Raw genomic sequence first — 17,134 nt, 5'->3', positions numbered from 1 at the left:
TGTACACAGGTAGCAACAGCAGAGTAATGGTTAATGGCAATAGATCACGCCCCTTTGAAGTCTGTTCAGGGGTGAGGCAGGGCTGCCCATTATCCCCCTTTTTATTTGTTTTGGCTATGGAGCCCTTAGCCTGTGCCTTGCGCCAGGATCAGGCCATTAATGGGATACCAGTGCCTGGAAGTGGGGGGGGAGAGGTAAAGACATCTCTATAAATGGATGACGTCACCCTGCTCCTCTCTGACAATGTCTCAATTAGCAGAGCTCTGCAGTGCTGTGATCGTTTCTCTTTGGCTTCCTCTGCAAAAATTGTAGATTTTTTATCAGAACTGGAGGGAGCCAAAAGAAGGGCATGATCTCAGGCTGCAAGAGAAGAGAATTAAGGTCCTGGGGGTGTATTTTGGAGAAGAGATGGCAACAGTTAATTGGCAGAACAAATTGCCAATCTTAAACAAAAAACTGATGCAATGGAAGGACCGAGACCTCACCATGACAGGGAAGGTGCTGGTCATCAAAGCCCAGCTCTTGCCTATCTTGAATTTTCTGGCTTCTACAGTACCTTCCCAATCCCACACCGTGTTGCGGCGGTGCTGAGGAGATGGATGTTTCATTTTCAATGGGGTGGGAAGCAGGAAAGACTCAGAAGGGAAATAATGTACAGGCCACTACTCTCAGGGGGGAAGTCTGTCCCAGATATTGCTACGAAGCTGCTGTGCATTTTCCTGGCCTTTGTGCTGAGAGGCTTTGCAACAGCACCTGAAGCGCGTACCTGGACTTATTTTTCCAGGCTCTGGGTAGGTAGGGAGGTGTTCAGAGTGTGGGGTGTCAGACCCAAGCTGGATGTCCCACTCTCTGACACATGCCCTGCAATTTATGGGACAGTTAAAAGTTTTCTAAGATCTCACCCAATTGGCCATATTCCCCTCTGAGATGTCAGCGTCCAAAAACTGGAAGATTTCGTTGCACCGCAGAAGAATAGGCAGACCCCTCTGGGCATTTTAACATCAGCCCAAAACTTTCTTGTACCGTAGGGGCCTCACCCCCAGCCCTCGCTGCGTTAGGGTGGGCTGCGGCGAGGAGGAGACTGTGACCCATCTCCTGTGGTCCTGCTTTTTTGCTAAGTCCTTCTGGGCACAGTTTGAAGATTGGTTGCAAGCTCTCTCGCTACAATTTACCCTGACCGCTGCTTTCGTCATATACGGCATCTCTCCTGTCAAACTTCCTCCTGACGTGTTTGACAGGATCTGGGCCGTGGTGAACAGTGGGAAAGACGCCCTGTGGAGAGTGAGGAACATGGGGCTGTTCAAAGGCATCGAGGTCCCAGTCAAGGCAGCAGGTAGCCTGGCCCTGTTCATCACCCGAGAGAACTATTACCTTCCCTGCGGTGGAGCGTGGAAACTTTCTCCCCACGCTGCAGGAGTTGTGTGCTCTGCAGCGGTGCCGAGAGAACAGCACAGAAGGCAGCAGGCTCTGGAGAGCGGGTAAGAGACGGAGCCTTGTGGGCAGGTGAGCAGGCCCGTTTTTTGGAAATTGCTGAAAAGGCTCCTGTGTTTGTTCGGTGTGTGGCAGGCGCACGACGCGAGCTTGCGTGGCAATCTGCCGGTCTGGTGTTATGCAAATGAGGCCGAATTGCGTCCCGGGACATGCTGCGAATGCACATTGGCGACTGCAGATGTGTAGGAAACGGCGCGCTCGTTTTCTCGTTGTGCCCACCCTTTTGAGTGTTAGTGTGGCGTGTGAGTGTGCGAAAGAGTGGGCCCAGCAGGAGGCGGTGGTGTGCGGGGCGAGGAGCTGGCCTAGGCTGCGCGCTTTGTGCTGTGGGTGCTGGCCGCTTGTAGGGGCTTGTACAGCTCATACTTACCTGGCAGGGGAGATACCTTGATCAAGAAGGAGGTTCACCGAGGCTCGGCCATTGGACTCCAGCTGTGCTGACCCCTGCGAATTCCCCAAATGTGGGAATCTCGACAATAATTTCTGGTAGTGGGGGACTGCGTTCGCGCTCTCCCCTGATGTGCTTGGTCCAATATCAGATACGGAAGAGTTACGACACCACGAGCTGTGATAGGATCCCAGTTCGAAAGGAGGCGATGCCACTGCTGGTTCCCGGTTTCTTTTAGTTAGAGGTCCGGAGAAGCATTTCAAGCTGGTTACACTACTCCTTCCGGACATTCATTCCCTTTTCAAAGTCAGTCGTTTTGCTGTAGTCTGCATTATTTAGGCTGATTATTGAGGTTAGCCTTTATTTGGTCATGGGGGCCTCGGTACTGTATGCTAATTCTCAAGACAGTATCACCCGTTTTCTGATTGCTAGGTTCTGTACCAGTGCAGACATGTCAAACAGTGAATGGCTGTACCTCTATTGTATCCGTGCTCAATGAATGAAATCAGTAATAAATGAATATATGTATAGTTATACGAAAAACAAGTGGTTTATCGACTCATCTTCATTTGCAGATTTAGAGGCAGCTTCGATATTCGTTTTACAAACTGTTTTTCTTTTTATATGGGTCACACACATGCCATAGCAACAAAACATCTCTAGAGATGAGGCTATAGCTCACCTTTCCATCCTCCAGGTTTTCCTCCCAAAGCCTACGGTACCAACGGCGACCCCTGCTGGCCGAGAGAGCAAAAGCTTGCAGCACCTGGTATTCCCAGGCGGTCTCCCATCCAAGTACTAACCAGGCCCAACCCTGCTTAGCTTTCGAGATCAGACGAGATCGTGCACATTCAGGGTGGTGTGGCCACAAGCAAAAGCCATGGCGCCTGACTCGTTACTTGAAGCTGTGTGTGGCTGGGGCTCCGTGCCCCCCGAGCGGGACTGAAGGATCCTTCGTGTGCAACTCTTTGGAAAGGAGCCTCTTTCCAAATCGCATTGCGTACCTGGATGTTGGCGAATGTGCTCCCTTGTGTTGGCTTGTCCCGCACTGGAGGAGAACAAACAAACTGCTCGGAGGAGCGCAAGGCAAGTCTTCACAAGACAAAAACCTCCAGTGCACCGCACTCAAAACATTTCTGGGCTGTCGCGTGTTTATTTCAGCACATAAAGTGCACCAGTCCAACACGTCGGCCGGGTGCGCGGCGTCAGAGCAAGAGGCTTCTTCTCCCTGCCTTTCCGCTGTCTTGCAGAAACCTGAGAGGGAACCTGGAGCGCACACTTTGTGGGGGGCGGGGGACCGCGCGAGTACTAAATCTCACGGCGCCAGCCAGCTGCCAGGAGACAAGTACAATATCGCGGGACAGGGGGACCTCGTCATTGATTGTTACATATGAGACGGGTATTAGGAGGCGACCCCGACTGATTGGTAAAGGGGAACACTAACACCAGAGTGACACCCCCGGCGTCTCTTTTTGAGAGATGCCCTGGGATTTCTTAATGACCAAGGAGGGTCGGGACCTCGGTTTTATGCCTCCCCCGAAGGACGGCGCCTGTTTGTGCAGCAGAGTGTCGCCATCAGGATGCTGGGGCATAAGAAAGCCACACAGACTGCAGGGTGAGCGCTCCCTACTGGTCCCAGTCACACCTCTTGCAGGAGCAGCAGCAACAGACTGAGGTTGGGAAGGAGGCGTGGCCCTTCAACGCTTGACAACTGAAGGACATTTTCTCCGCATAGGAAGAGCACCTGTCAGAAGTCACAGACGCTGAAGGAGAACACCTGGCTTTCAGAGCTCCAATCTCAGACCTGGAGGATGCGGGCATCGATCCCACTACCTTTCGCATGCTAAGCGAGCACTCTACCCCTCGCTTCATGCTTCTCTGCTTCATGTCTTACCACCTTTGCCCCTCTTACAGGGCACCGCCCACTGCCCTTGGTCTGCAAGGCAGTCCTTTCAAGTGCGATGACGACACTGGGACCTTCGTTGCCTATTGTATGAGCTGAACTTTTGTGCTCATCAATTCAACGCTCTTTCCATCAACTCATCTTGTCTTTTGACGCTTCGTGTTTTACACTCCTTTGACTATCAGCATATCGGGTGACTGCAAACACTGAAGTTCTTGCTTACGGAGTGTGGAACAGTGTTTTCAAGTGATCGCTGTTCTGTCATGTTGACGCCGAGTAAATCTTTATTTGGCAACATGGGCAGGTTGACAGCAGCGCGAGCGAAAGTAATGGCAAATTTCTTGACTTATTTCTGAGTGTGAATGTTCTTTAGGAAAGGGATGCGGCTTTGCCTCTCCCCTGTGTAAAGGTCACGCATTCCAGACGTGGTCATGAACGAACAGTTGCCGCAAGTGTCTGAAAAGAGCAGGAGAGGAAGTGGCCCTGCCCCGAAACTCGCGACTTTCTGATGATGAGGATGTGAGAGGTCCCTCATTTGTAACAGCTGCCACCCTGTAGTCGTTGGTGCAGTAGTTGACTAAGCAGAACACCAGATGATATTAGAACGTTCCTGAATATAGTGGAAATAATATCCTCAGTCAGAAATGAACTTGCATCAGTCGCTTGAATTTTATTGTAATATTTCCCTAAAATTGCTTTAAAGACACACCAGAAATATACACAATGAAGTTTAATTAATTCATGTTTATTAATCAGTGCAATTTAACAGTGTATTTTAATGTCTATAAGATTCGATCTTTAAGCTAACAGATGTAGAGCCTTACTATGCAATAGTGAGTTTTCAGAATTCCTGGGGAGCAACGAGAACAAAAATTAAATACATATTTAAATTCAGTGTATGTCTTAAATGTGATCTGGCCCCTCTGACTGTTAATTTAATAGATTTGTTGAAATTTTAATTGGGATGGTACACTTTTGAGAGTGAAAAGGGATAGGATTTGGGGATTCCGAGCATAACGTTTGTAGGCCAGTGTAAGGACATGTCCTCTTTTTAAAAGTCATTATTTAAGACAGTTCTGAACAGTCTCACTTCCCTCACTCACTCACAAAGTCAGAGGAGCAGACTGTTTCAGGTCATTTTAGTTCACTGTAGTTACAGAGGTCTCTCCTGTGTAGCATTTTTGACTTATAAGTAAAACAGAAATTATATTTGCAAATTAATTGTATTTGCAGCTCTAAAAAGATAAACTTCAGAGACTTCTGTAACAGATCTTTTCAGGTAATTTCAGCTCAGTGCTACTCCTCTGACCTTGGGAATGAGTCATAGGAAATTCAAAACAGCGTGTTGCTCGCCTCTCACTTGCTCTGCGGACCAGTCCAGTTGGAGCTGCACAGTCACTATGACTTGTGCAGTCCTACACCGCCTTGATATCAACAGGATGAGCCTCCTCTTCCGCCTGCAAGACTATCAGCACTCTGGCTGTATATTACTGGACCACAGCCACAGGACAGAGAAGGGGCAGTGTTCCTAAGAACTATCATGAATAATCACTTTTAAAAAGACGTAGAAGATTATTTTCTTGAACGTACCCTTACATTTCCCACCACAACTTAATTCTCTGTACCCCCAAATCCCCAATCTCCCTGCTTTCCCCAGAGAAACACAAGTGTAGAGTCCTGGCACCCTTTCAAACTGCTAGGCGGTGCAATCGGTTACAAAATAAAAGACATTCCTTTATTTAGGCATCGTCATTCCCTGACATTTCCATGGCCCAGTGTAAAACATTGGACACACACCTTTGGAAATGTCTGAGAGGACACATTTTGTGGATATCAGAGATGAGCGGCTGTTAATAAAGACCCCACCCTTCACAAGCACTTAAATATTCATTCAACCGCTGGATGAAGCCATTTCCAATTGGGGCTCCTTCTGGCCAGTACCTATTCCCACAAGTAACTCCAGTCATTGGGATGCTGGAATGACAGGTGACCCAACTGGTGATGTGCTTGCGTGAGCCTCAGTTAACTGGTGTCATGGGATACCAGATTATAGCGAACAACAGTCTGCAGCTTTATTTCTTCTGCCACCTGGAGATAATCAGGGACTTTACCAAGCTCCCTCGGTAACAACAGCATAGTGAGAGATATTACAGCAATCTACAGCTAGTCCATATTAGGAGAGCAGGACGGATGACCGGAGACAGTTCATCACATCCTTTTACAGAATACATTTGGTTACAAAACAGATCATGACCCTTCTGGCCTTTCTATTTCTACATAGGATCCAAGAACAGTGTAAGATTGCAAGGCTTAAGGGGTTGTTTCAGACCTTGCACAGGGAAATGTAAATATAATTGATATTAATATATTTAGAGGTCTCAGGTTTTGCAGTCTTCTTTTCCAATAATAGAAAAACACAGAGACAGCAGTTAATTAGTACAAGTACACATCTCATTTCATTTCAAGTACACCTGTACTTCACCGGGTGCCAACAGCGTCTGAAAGCAATGGTCGAACGGGGATTGATTTCTGTTGTTTAAGTTGTGGTATGTGTTGCCAACTAAAGTTCAAACGCTTTCTACAATCTTTCGCTGAACGTGGATCTTGTAGGTCAAACTAATGTGTCGTGACTGAGGATGCCTCTTCTTCATGTCTTCGAACAGCTTCCAGTCCATTTCGTCCAGCAGCCAGCCCTGCAGAAGAACATGCTGGATTCTAGGGAGCCACGCGATGGCCCTTACACAGGTGACGACCAGGCGGGAAGAAGGTTTCAGCAGATGAGACACGGGTCTGGAGATGTCCGCCTTCACCAGGTTACTCAGGCACCCCAGACAGTGGAACAATTCCTGCCAACCTCTTTCTGTGGTGTTGATGCTGTGATCTATAATGAGTTTATGAAGTCCAAGGAAATGGCCATTTTAGGTTGCCTTTGCTAAAAAAATATTTATATTTATTTATTACATGGAATAAGATAAGATAAGATCACTTTATTAGCCATATACAATTTCTTGCATGAGGAATGTGTCTTTTCACATACCACAGCTTGCTCTGGACAGCTAATCAAGCATTTTAATTCATTTTAATGTCATTTCCAGGAACATTTCAAAACAGTAGTATCAACCAAGATAATGTTTTCCTGATAGATAGGTTTAAACAATATTATTTTTGAGAATACTAATACTACTAACTTTTTAGATATTTCTAATAGAAAAAACATAAATTGGATTGAAAAATAAAATGCACTATTGTTAGAAATAGAACTACTGTTTTATTACAACACAGTCCTAAATTAATAGGATAACAATTCTGTCATGCAGCTTATCAAAAATTAGAAAAAGCTCTATTTTATGATTTCCTATGCCTGATTAAAATACTTAAAAGCACTCACTTTATTTAGATCTTTTGAATGTTTTATAAACAGACATAGAATGTATCCTAAGCAATGTATTTGAAAAATTACATAGAAAACAAAAAATATGATAAAGTAGAGAGTACTGTTTCACATGGGGTCGCAGGCGAGCTGGAGCCTATCCCAGCAAGTAACAGGCGTAGGGCAGGATACACCCTGGATGGCACACCAGTCCATTACAGGGCAGATGGACACACACTCACAAACAGCAGGGCTAATTAACCTACCAGCATGTGGGTGGAAGCCCACATCAACAGAGAGAGAACATACAAACGCCACACAGATAGCATCTTAGGAACTGAACCGAGGGCCCCAGCACTGACAGGTTTGATTTAGTTCTTATTTTTACACCATTTGAAAATCATACAGTAGACTTGTCACAACAAGCACTTATTCTGTTGTAGATCTTTTCTAAACATAAAGGATCTCTGTACAACTTACCAAATGTGACAAGACTGTCATCATTCAAACAGGAGTACATTAGAATGGACCTCAAGCATGGCAGAGTTTGACAAGCTTTAATAATCATCTCAGCTGCCTTTTCCAAATGGCAGATGCAAGACTCCAAGGTTTTTAAGTTTCTGCAGTGCACAAGCTGAGAACACAAATAATTAGCAGCACTTATTTACTCAGCTCTTTTCAGGACGGCCTATCCCTTCAGGACATTCAGTCTCTTTACTATACATACTGTACAAATATGTGCAAGAGCGGTGCGAGCGCAAACAGAAACGCGGTAAGAGAGCCGGGCTGCAAATAAGACTAAAAGAACAGCGGAACAGACCACCTATACCCAGCCTGTTCCTCGCTAACGTACGGTCCCTAGACAACAAACTGGACGAAATAAAACTCAGGCTCACTACTTGCCAGGAAATAAAAAACTGCTGCACTCTTGTGTTTACGGAAACGTGGCTTCACAACAACATACCGGACTCCGCCATTTAGCTGGATGATTTTTTAACTCTCCGATCGGACAGAACAGCCGCCTCTGGTAAAAATAAAGGAGGAGGTCTGTGTATTTATGTCAACCAAGCATGGTGCAGAGATACTACAGAAATCGCTATCCACTGCTCACTCGACTTAAAATATTTAATGGTAAAATGCCGACCCTTCTACCTACCTAGGGAATTCACGTCGGTCATTATTACTGCTGTATACATACCTCCTAACGCCAATGCTAAGGAATCAGTCAAAACGCTGTCCAAAGCTATTAGTAAACAAGAATCAACACACCCTGGCGGTGTTTTTATTATTGCAGGTGATTTTAATTAGGGAAATCTGAAATCAGTCCTGCCTAGCTATAACCAACACGTTGACTGCCCCACCAGGGGAAACAACACACTTGACCTTGTTTATACTAATGTACCCGGTGCTTACAAAGTAGTACCTCACCCCCTCTTGGACAATCTGACCACATCTGCCTGTTCCTACTCCCAGCCTACAGACGACTTCTCAAACGCACCAACGCTCCAGTTATAACTGTAAAAACATGGACTAAAGAGGCAGAATCAATGCTTCAGGACTGTTTTGAGTGCACAGACTGGAGTGTGTTCAAAGATGCAGCCTCCCATGGATCCCACACTGATATTGATATGTATGCATCAGCAGTCACTAGCTACATCAGCAAATGTGCTGATGATGTGGTGAGCGTTAAAAAGATATGCAAACTCCCGAATCAAAAACCTTGGATGAACACTGAGATCAGCTCCCTGCTCAAAGCCCGTGATGCAGCCTTCAAATCTGGTAATGAGGAAGAACTGAGAGGGGCTAGGAAAGAATTAAGAGCTGGCATAAAATCTGCCAAGAAACAGTACAAATCCCAGATAGAACACCACTACAACACCAACACTAACCCACGACACATGTGGCAAGACATAAATACAATCACAAGCTACAAGAGCAAAACAAGCCCTGTAAGCGCTACTGACCCCTCTCTTCCAAACAAGCTTAACACCTTCTACGCATGCTTCGAAGCTCAAAACCCTGACCAACCACCTGGACCACTGACTCCCCTACCACCCCACCCCCCAAACTATCGAACCTAGATGTGTGGAAATCACTAAGTAGAGTGAACACACATAAAGCTGCTGGACCTGATGGTATCCCTGGCCTGGTACTCAGAACATGTGCCTGGAAGATAGCTGATGTCTGTACTGACATCTTCAACATGTCCTTGGCCCAGGCCACTGTACCTAGCTGCTTCAAGGCGACCACCATCGTGCCAGTACCGAAAAAAGCAGCCCCCACATGCCTATCATAATGATAATCATAATGAAGTGCTTTGAAAAACTACTTATTCCGCACATTAAAGCCAGCATTCCAAAAACACTGGATCCTCTCCAGTTTGCCTATCACACAAACCGCTCCACAGAGGATGCAATCTCTATAGCTTTACACACCACACTAACCCACCTGGATAAAAGGAACACCTATACAAGAATGCTGTTCATTGACTTTAGCTCAGCATTTAACACCATCGTACCCATAAAACTTTCTACCAAACTCAGGGCTCTTGGTTTAGATACAACCCTCTGCAGCTGGATCCTAGACTTCCTCACCAGCAGACCTCAGACTGTCAGGATTGGCAACCTCACCTCCAACATACTCACCCTTAACACCGGTGCCCCTCAAGGCTGTGTGCTCAGCCCACTGCTTTACTCCCTGTTCACCCACGACTGTACTGCTAAGTTCAGCACAAACACCATCATCAAGTATGCTGACGATACCACAGTCGTGGGCCTGATCACTGACAATGATGAGACTGCCTACAGGGAGGAGATAAAACAACTCACAGACTGGTGCCGAACCAACAACCTATGTCTCAACATCAGCAAAACCAAAGAGGTGATTGTTGACTTCAGAAGACAAGGAAAAGTTCACTCCCCCATCTACATAGATGGGTCTGCGGTGGAGATGGTGAATAACTTCAAATTCCTAGGCGTTCACATCTCTAAGGACCTTACATGGACACTGAACACCTCCAGTCTCATCAAGAAGGCACAACAGCGGCTGTACTTCCTGAGAAGGCTGAAGAAAATACACCTACATCCAGTGATCCTCACCAACTTCTACAGATGTACGGTGGAGAGCATACTGACCACCTGCATCACAGACTGGCACGGCAACTGCACCGCATCCGACCGTAAGGCACTACAGCGGGTGGTCAAAAATGCCCAACACATCATCGGCAGTGCCTTACCATCCATCCAGGAAATATACAACACCAGGAGTCTGAAAAAAGCCACCAAAATTATGTCTGACCCCACTCACCCCAGTCATAACTTGTTTATTCCATCTGGCAGAAGGTTCCGGTCACTCCAGTCGCACACAACTAGACTCCAAAATAGCTTCTTCCCCAGAGCTGTCAAGTTGGTGACACCCCCACTCCCTTCCACCTTATTATGATCTCTCCTAACGTCCTCTTGTACCCACAACGACTGTACTCCTACACCACCACACACACAAGTAAGTCGAAATTGTACTGTTCCCTCGATACCCCAGTAAAACTGTAACAGGCATAATAATATTTAATATTTATTAATTAACCATACTACTTTTAACCATAATATTTTTTGCACTGTTCCAAGAATTACCTTGCACTGTTTTTGTCCTGTTATATTTTCTCTGTTTGCGGAATTGTGCACAGTTTTGATTACTTGATTACATGTTATTTATGTTATGTTATTACATGTTACTGTTATTGCTATTGTGTAACTGTCTATTGTCTTATCTTCTGTCCTATTTATATACTGCACCTGAATGACTAATGAGAAACACTTTTCATTATACTATGCACCTGTGTAAGTTTAATGACAATAAAGTTGAATTGAATTGAAGAGGGAAGTGAGTCAAGACAAGCTTGAGGTTCTTGTCTGGAGCACATTTCCCAGAATGCTGTGGGGTGTGAGCTGCTGCCCGCTGTCACTTGACCTGCTGGTGGAAGATTATTGGTCAGGTGTCAGATCACAAAGAAGAAAGCTCAAGCTTCCAAAAGTCAGTTGCTTTGCTTTCTGCCATTTGAAGACAGACGGCAGATCCTCCGTTAGGCTTTGTGCAACTGAGGGACCAAGAGAAAGACACAGAGGACAGAGCTGCAAGGTTCTGGAAGTGTTTAGTATGAAGAGACTCAGGGAAACACATGTTTTATTTGTGAACAGTCACAGAGAGAGAGAGAGAGAGAGAGAGAGAGAGAGAGAGAGAGAGAGAGAGAGAGAGAGAGAGAGACTGGAGTTAAGAGTTGTTCAGTTCTTTGAGGATGGCAATTAGCTTAGCTGCCCACTCCTGATAGTGAGGGACTGAAAAAGAGCTAGGCTTTTACTTTGGAGTTTGTTTTTTATTTCCCTGCACTAACAGTGCTGTTTCTGAGCCTTATGCCTGTATTTGTGCATGTCTGTTTCTCTGCATTAGCCTGTGTTCAAAGACTGTTACAGCAAGTCAAATGGACAGTCAAATGTTTCATCATTTGGTTTTCCATCACGGGGCACATATAGATGCCAGCTGTAGATACTTAAATGTTTTATAGACACACATACAATACAATATCTATGCGATGTATTTAAAAAAACTGATAATTCTGTCAACTAAATTCATCCATCCATTTTCTATCCATGTTATCCAGTACATAGCTGCATGGCAGCTGGAATCTATCCCAGCAAGAAACACGTGCCTGGCAGATACACCCTGGGTGTATCTAGATGTGCACATACCTATATAACCTACCACTGTGGGAGGACTGTGGGAGGAGACCAGAGCATCTGAAAGAAACCCACACTAAACCGGAGAGAACATGCAAACTCCCCACAGACAGAACCCAGGTCCAGAATTAAACCCAGGGCTCCAGAACTGCTAATGCAATGACAGGCAATGCCAATGTCCCAGCAATACACCCCAGGGAGCCACCGTCCCACCCATGGACAGAGCAAGCTAATTGGTTTTTGGTTAACACAATCAAACCCAACATCCCAAAGAAATTGGAGCTGAATTGCAGAGCAAACAATCCTTTCGCCTATATTAAAAAAGTCAAAGAACTTAAGATCAAATCATAAATATGTTACAGTCTCAACGTCAATAAGACGAGTTGTTCACATGAAAGCTTCAATAACTCAGTGAGAAGTGCCTGGCTTTTTAGAAGTTACTTTCCACCTACCGAAAGCTGGCATTACTGTCAAACACTTCATCACACAGCTTCAGCACTTTCAGATTTGTGAATCTTCCAAGCTGTGCAACTGAGAAAAAAAACAAAACATTACAATTAGCAGAGATCACAACAACAACTGTTAGACTGATTGTTTACTTGATAAAAGACCTCTTACCTTTTCTCTTCTATTATGTCAAGAAATAGAATACCTTCTGTACAGTTTGATCTGTGAAAAGGTTGTGCAAGGGAAATAAACCTAAAATCACAATTTATTTTACCTTTATTCACACACTGTAAAATCCGTCCTCCAAGTGAAAAACAAGTGGTGAGACACTCTGAACAGTAATTGCAAATGAAAATGAAATAATAGAAACACTGGCTGGACATTGTCAGAATGAACAGTGAAATGTGAACCAAAGAGCACAGAAGGAGACTATGAGAGAGCAGAACAAGATACCCAGGCATGTTGTTGAGGATAATGCCCTGGGTTCAAGTGTTTCATAGCAAAAGCAGTTAACTACTCATGCAAGTAACAGTCTTATATTTCTAATTGATTTCGGATGAGTTGTAGACTTGTTTTTTTGACATGATTTTGTCAGTAATATGTGAAAAAGTCTAGGCCAGGGTGACTAGTTTTGATAACCTCTATAAAACCCACTGGTGTGGATCAGAACTGCTAGAACAACAATCTGGAATATGCAGGACAGGAGTCAGTTTCCAATACAAAGCTGGACAAGAGTGGGAAATGCGCGAAAAGCTGAAACAGAAACAAAAAAACAAAAACCACCCATTAGCAGCTTCACACTGTTACTGGTGCAGACGATGACTGGCCACTCCTCCTGAAAACCACAGCCTATGGTTCTTTCACCAAGAAGGGCAGTGCAATCACGTTGCAATAATACAGCAGGATTTTTCCCAATGATAATTACTGTATATTGATTTGACCTCAGCATTGGCCTTACCTTGATTCGTTTTGGTCTTTGTATTCTTAATTTATCTGCTTGTGCCTTTTCAAACAATGCTGTGACAACTCCCAAAGTGCACTCTATTCCTTCGTCCTTTCACTTTCCATCAGCACTTTTGTAAGACTTACATTTTGTTTATTTGTAAGCATTAATGTAGCTTCTACTTGTCACACACTATCGCATTTATAAAGGGAAGTTTGTAGTTGATTACATAAATGAGTTTAGAAATTTAAGATGGAATGCAGTTAAGGCAGATATTTAGATTCATGCAGCAATATTTTTTGCATTCGTATTGCTCCAAGGTACACATCTGTTTGGTCATGTTAAGTTTTTAAAGACAAAATGGCTTGATGTTTTAGAAGAAAATGCAGTCCAAACACCCATATTTGTTTGCTCTGGCACAATATTTTTGGAATCATGTTTTGATCACCTAAAAACTGGTTCCCAGTCTTGGTCAGGAGTAGCCATTCATTCCAACAGATCTTTGTTAGTCTGACTCATCCATCCACCCTTTTTCTAACCACTTATTCCAGTTCAGGGTTAGGGTTAGCCTTGTAGCGCAGTGGCCCTGGGTTCAATTTCAGTGCTGTCTGCATGGAGTTTGCATGTTTTCCTTGTGCTCATGTGGGTTTCCTCCAGGTGATGCAGTTTCCTCCCACAGTCCACTGGCAGTGCTGGTAGGTGAACAGACCTCGATCTGAGTGTGCATGTATGTTTGTATCTGTCTGCTCTGCAGTGGGCTGGCATCCCATCCAGGGTGTATCCTGACTTACCCCTGTTACTTCCTAGATAGGCTTTGGCTTCCTCACGACCCTGTACTGTATAAAGCACTTTAGAAAATGGATGGATGGATCAACCTGATATTAACTTATATAGTGTCTTCCTCTTGTATGGTAATATTCAAGTACAGTTTCCTTAGAGTAACCACCTTACTGAATCCAACTGGTAGGGCACACAATATTCCTGGAGATGGACCCAGTACTAATTTCAGTTCCTCCAGTTTTGAAAATGTGTCCATTTGACGGAGTAGTAATTCTGGAAAATTAGAAAAGGCGGTTTATTCATTAAACTCTAAACTACTAACAGCCAACTTTCTTTAGTAAAACCGTGTTCAATATTCGTGATTTCGCTTCTTTGCACAAAAGTGTTATAAGGTTATACAATGTTATAAGACACAAGTGCGTTAACATGACTTAACATGATTCTGGAGCCGTGCATCCTGGGTAATGCTTCAGTTGTTCAGTTTCCTTCAGGAAAGCGTTAGAAGTGGCTTGTGTGTGGACCTGTTACCAGAGCAGTGCCTGTGCGTGACTCAGTGTTGTGTTGCCAGATAAAAGAAATGTTATTAAAGCAAATATCTTCAATGAATCCCTTAACTATCAGTTTCAATTTACTTTCCTGTCAGTTATTCCTGTGAGGTAATAAACGTCATTACAAGACGATAGTGCTGCATTTTTTAACAATAATAAAAATAAGATCTAAAAGAAAAGAAAATGCACACAACAATGAAAAGGAAAACTTAGTCCAGTACATGGTAATCTGTTATATAGCAGTGATCTTATTAGCTTACACATACAATAATTAGAATTATAGGGAGGACGGAATGCTTTTCTGAAGTTTTCAGTACTCATTTTCTTTAAAAATACAAATAACTAATATCACTTATTTCTGATATAGTTATAACAAAAAATAATTATGGTTTTGTGAACTGTGGAACCACACATTATTTTCCCGCAAGGCATTAAGTTCCATGTTTGAAAATTCACCATCTGAGGAGACCTCAAGGCACCTAACCCTCATAAATACCAAAGTGTTACTGTACACTGTACAGGGCACAAGTGAATTTCAAATTGGCTTCTTTACGAAAGCAGCTGTAGGTGTGTGGAACATGCTGCCCAGTGATAGTGTTGAAGCTGATACCCTGACTTCATTCAAGACAGCTGGATGAGGTCCTCCAGTCAGGAAGGGAGGCACTCCTTAACACAAAGGGATGTGGGAGCATGGAACAAGCTAAATATCCAAGTTGTTTCAACAATGGAAACCACAGGGAAGTACATTTAAAAATGAGCATGGGAGACAATAGCTCACACAAAGGGTGGTGGGATAGTTTTCTTTCAGGAAACAAATGGATGACATCCTGGGATCAATTCAGTACTAGCTACCAAATAAAAAAAGGTCAGAAAGCTGTTGTAGTGTGGTCTCATGAGGCACCAGTTCTGTAAGGGTTTTGGCATTTACTGGGACAATTATTAATTGTGGCAGTAAATCACAAAATGATTCTTTTAATGGCCTTAGAATCCAACCATGCGGTATAACTCAAACAACGCACACACACAGGTGCTAATACACTAAAATACATGGATTAATACATAGAAGGTGCATGTAAATCTAACAGATCTTATTGTGAGGGTTAGCAGAATACAAAAGGTATATATTCATTCGGTTACAAAGAGTTACACATATCAAGAGGACATGCGTTCAGTATATCATTCATTCATTCATGGTTACAACTTCTACATTAGATACTCAAAACAGGTACATAACTCTTAGGAATTAAATTGTTATCAACTGGTTGGGATAACAATTGAATTCTAGAGCAGTAATGCAGTGAAGTTGAATACTCATCCAATCTCTGGGGATTCAGATCTCCCCCGGACAAAGAAACAGTTGCAGGCTTGTTGCTGTTCAATCCGCGCTCTGGCTAGGTGCCAAGCGGTGCTCGGTGAGGCTACAGAGATTCCTGCTGCGCTACTCTCTGAAGACCGGCTAGTTAGTGTTGGCTTTAACTAGCAAAGTTTGTGCATAGGAGAAAACTGACTGCGGGTTCTGAATACTGATTCAGCTGTCCACAGTTCCGACCTGTTCACGAGGCCTGCTGCTGGTGCTAACCTCAGGTGGCAACCTCTGGTTACGCGCTGGCAACCTCCACTCTCGACTCTTAGAACAAGGAAAGTTCTGGCACACGGACACACTGGCCGTTACATGGTGGTCTGGGCTGAGTCTCAGGATAGTCAGGAAGCGCGCTGCGAGAATGTCCTGCGCTTCCCAACTGTTCTGGCCTGCGGGCCGTCCTGCCCTGGAATCATTCGCACCCCTGGAATTGTTCTTTTTGGAATTCTTCTTCAGGCCCTCTGTGTTGCCTGTTTTTACTTGGAGGAACTTCAGGTCGTTCATTGGCTGAAAGTTTCATGGGCATCAGAGACCCACATGGTTACTCGGCCCTACCAGTTCCTGATTGGTTGATCAAGATGAGATATGAGTAACCCATCCCTGACACTAAGAATGCAGTCCAGATGTCCATCTGGCACTCCCTAGACAGATAGGCACCAATGGATGACCATTGATCATGATAGCCAGGCATGTGCATCCCCATTTGGAAGCTGTCCCTTACCAAAGAAACCTTAAATCAGCCTGCATGAATAGCTTCTCTGTGGCTGCACCACAGAGATGAAGAGAGAGATGGGGCCTCACTGCCAAGGGATCGCAAAACTTAATTCCTATATTTTAATAAGACTTGCCGCTACAGGTGTAACAGTAATAGTATCAGGGAATCTTTATTCCTCCCTGCAGTCTCACTCTCTAACAATGTAAAATAAATGCATTATGATATTATCCATAAACAAATATTTCTGGTAGTAGCTGATACATTGAGGCTGCAAACTGGTGCATCATGTGATACTTGTCAGTTACACCTTCAACAGGCTGACAGGGTTAGCTTGAGAATACCAGCAGAGTTAGAAGATGAGTGTTAGTTGTTGTGAAGCAGGGTTATGAAGTGGTGTAGCTTGTTTTACACTCTGTTGTGTTAAATCCTGCTGGACCTTAAAATGGCTTTTGTCTTGTGTTT

General features: G+C 44.2%; 2 non-coding genes across 2 annotated transcripts; one reads left to right on the top strand and one right to left on the bottom strand.

Moving 5' to 3' along the window:
* The first annotated feature begins 1,850 nt into the window (after nt 1-1,850).
* On the top strand, nt 1,851-2,006 carry LOC138243526 (U1 spliceosomal RNA). Its single transcript, XR_011192181.1, has one exon. It is a non-coding gene; the product is annotated as a U1 spliceosomal RNA (small nuclear RNA).
* A 624-nt stretch (nt 2,007-2,630) lies between these two features.
* LOC138243492 (5S ribosomal RNA) lies at nt 2,631-2,749 on the bottom strand. The gene has a single exon (XR_011192149.1). It is a non-coding gene; the product is annotated as a 5S ribosomal RNA (ribosomal RNA).
* Nucleotides 2,750-17,134: the final 14,385 nt, after the last annotated feature.

The sequence above is a fragment of the Lepisosteus oculatus genome, chromosome 14 (genome assembly GCF_040954835.1).
Source record: "Lepisosteus oculatus isolate fLepOcu1 chromosome 14, fLepOcu1.hap2, whole genome shotgun sequence".
NCBI classification, from domain to species: Eukaryota; Metazoa; Chordata; class Actinopteri; order Semionotiformes; family Lepisosteidae; genus Lepisosteus; species Lepisosteus oculatus.
This window is presented reverse-complemented; position numbering and strand designations above follow the sequence as displayed.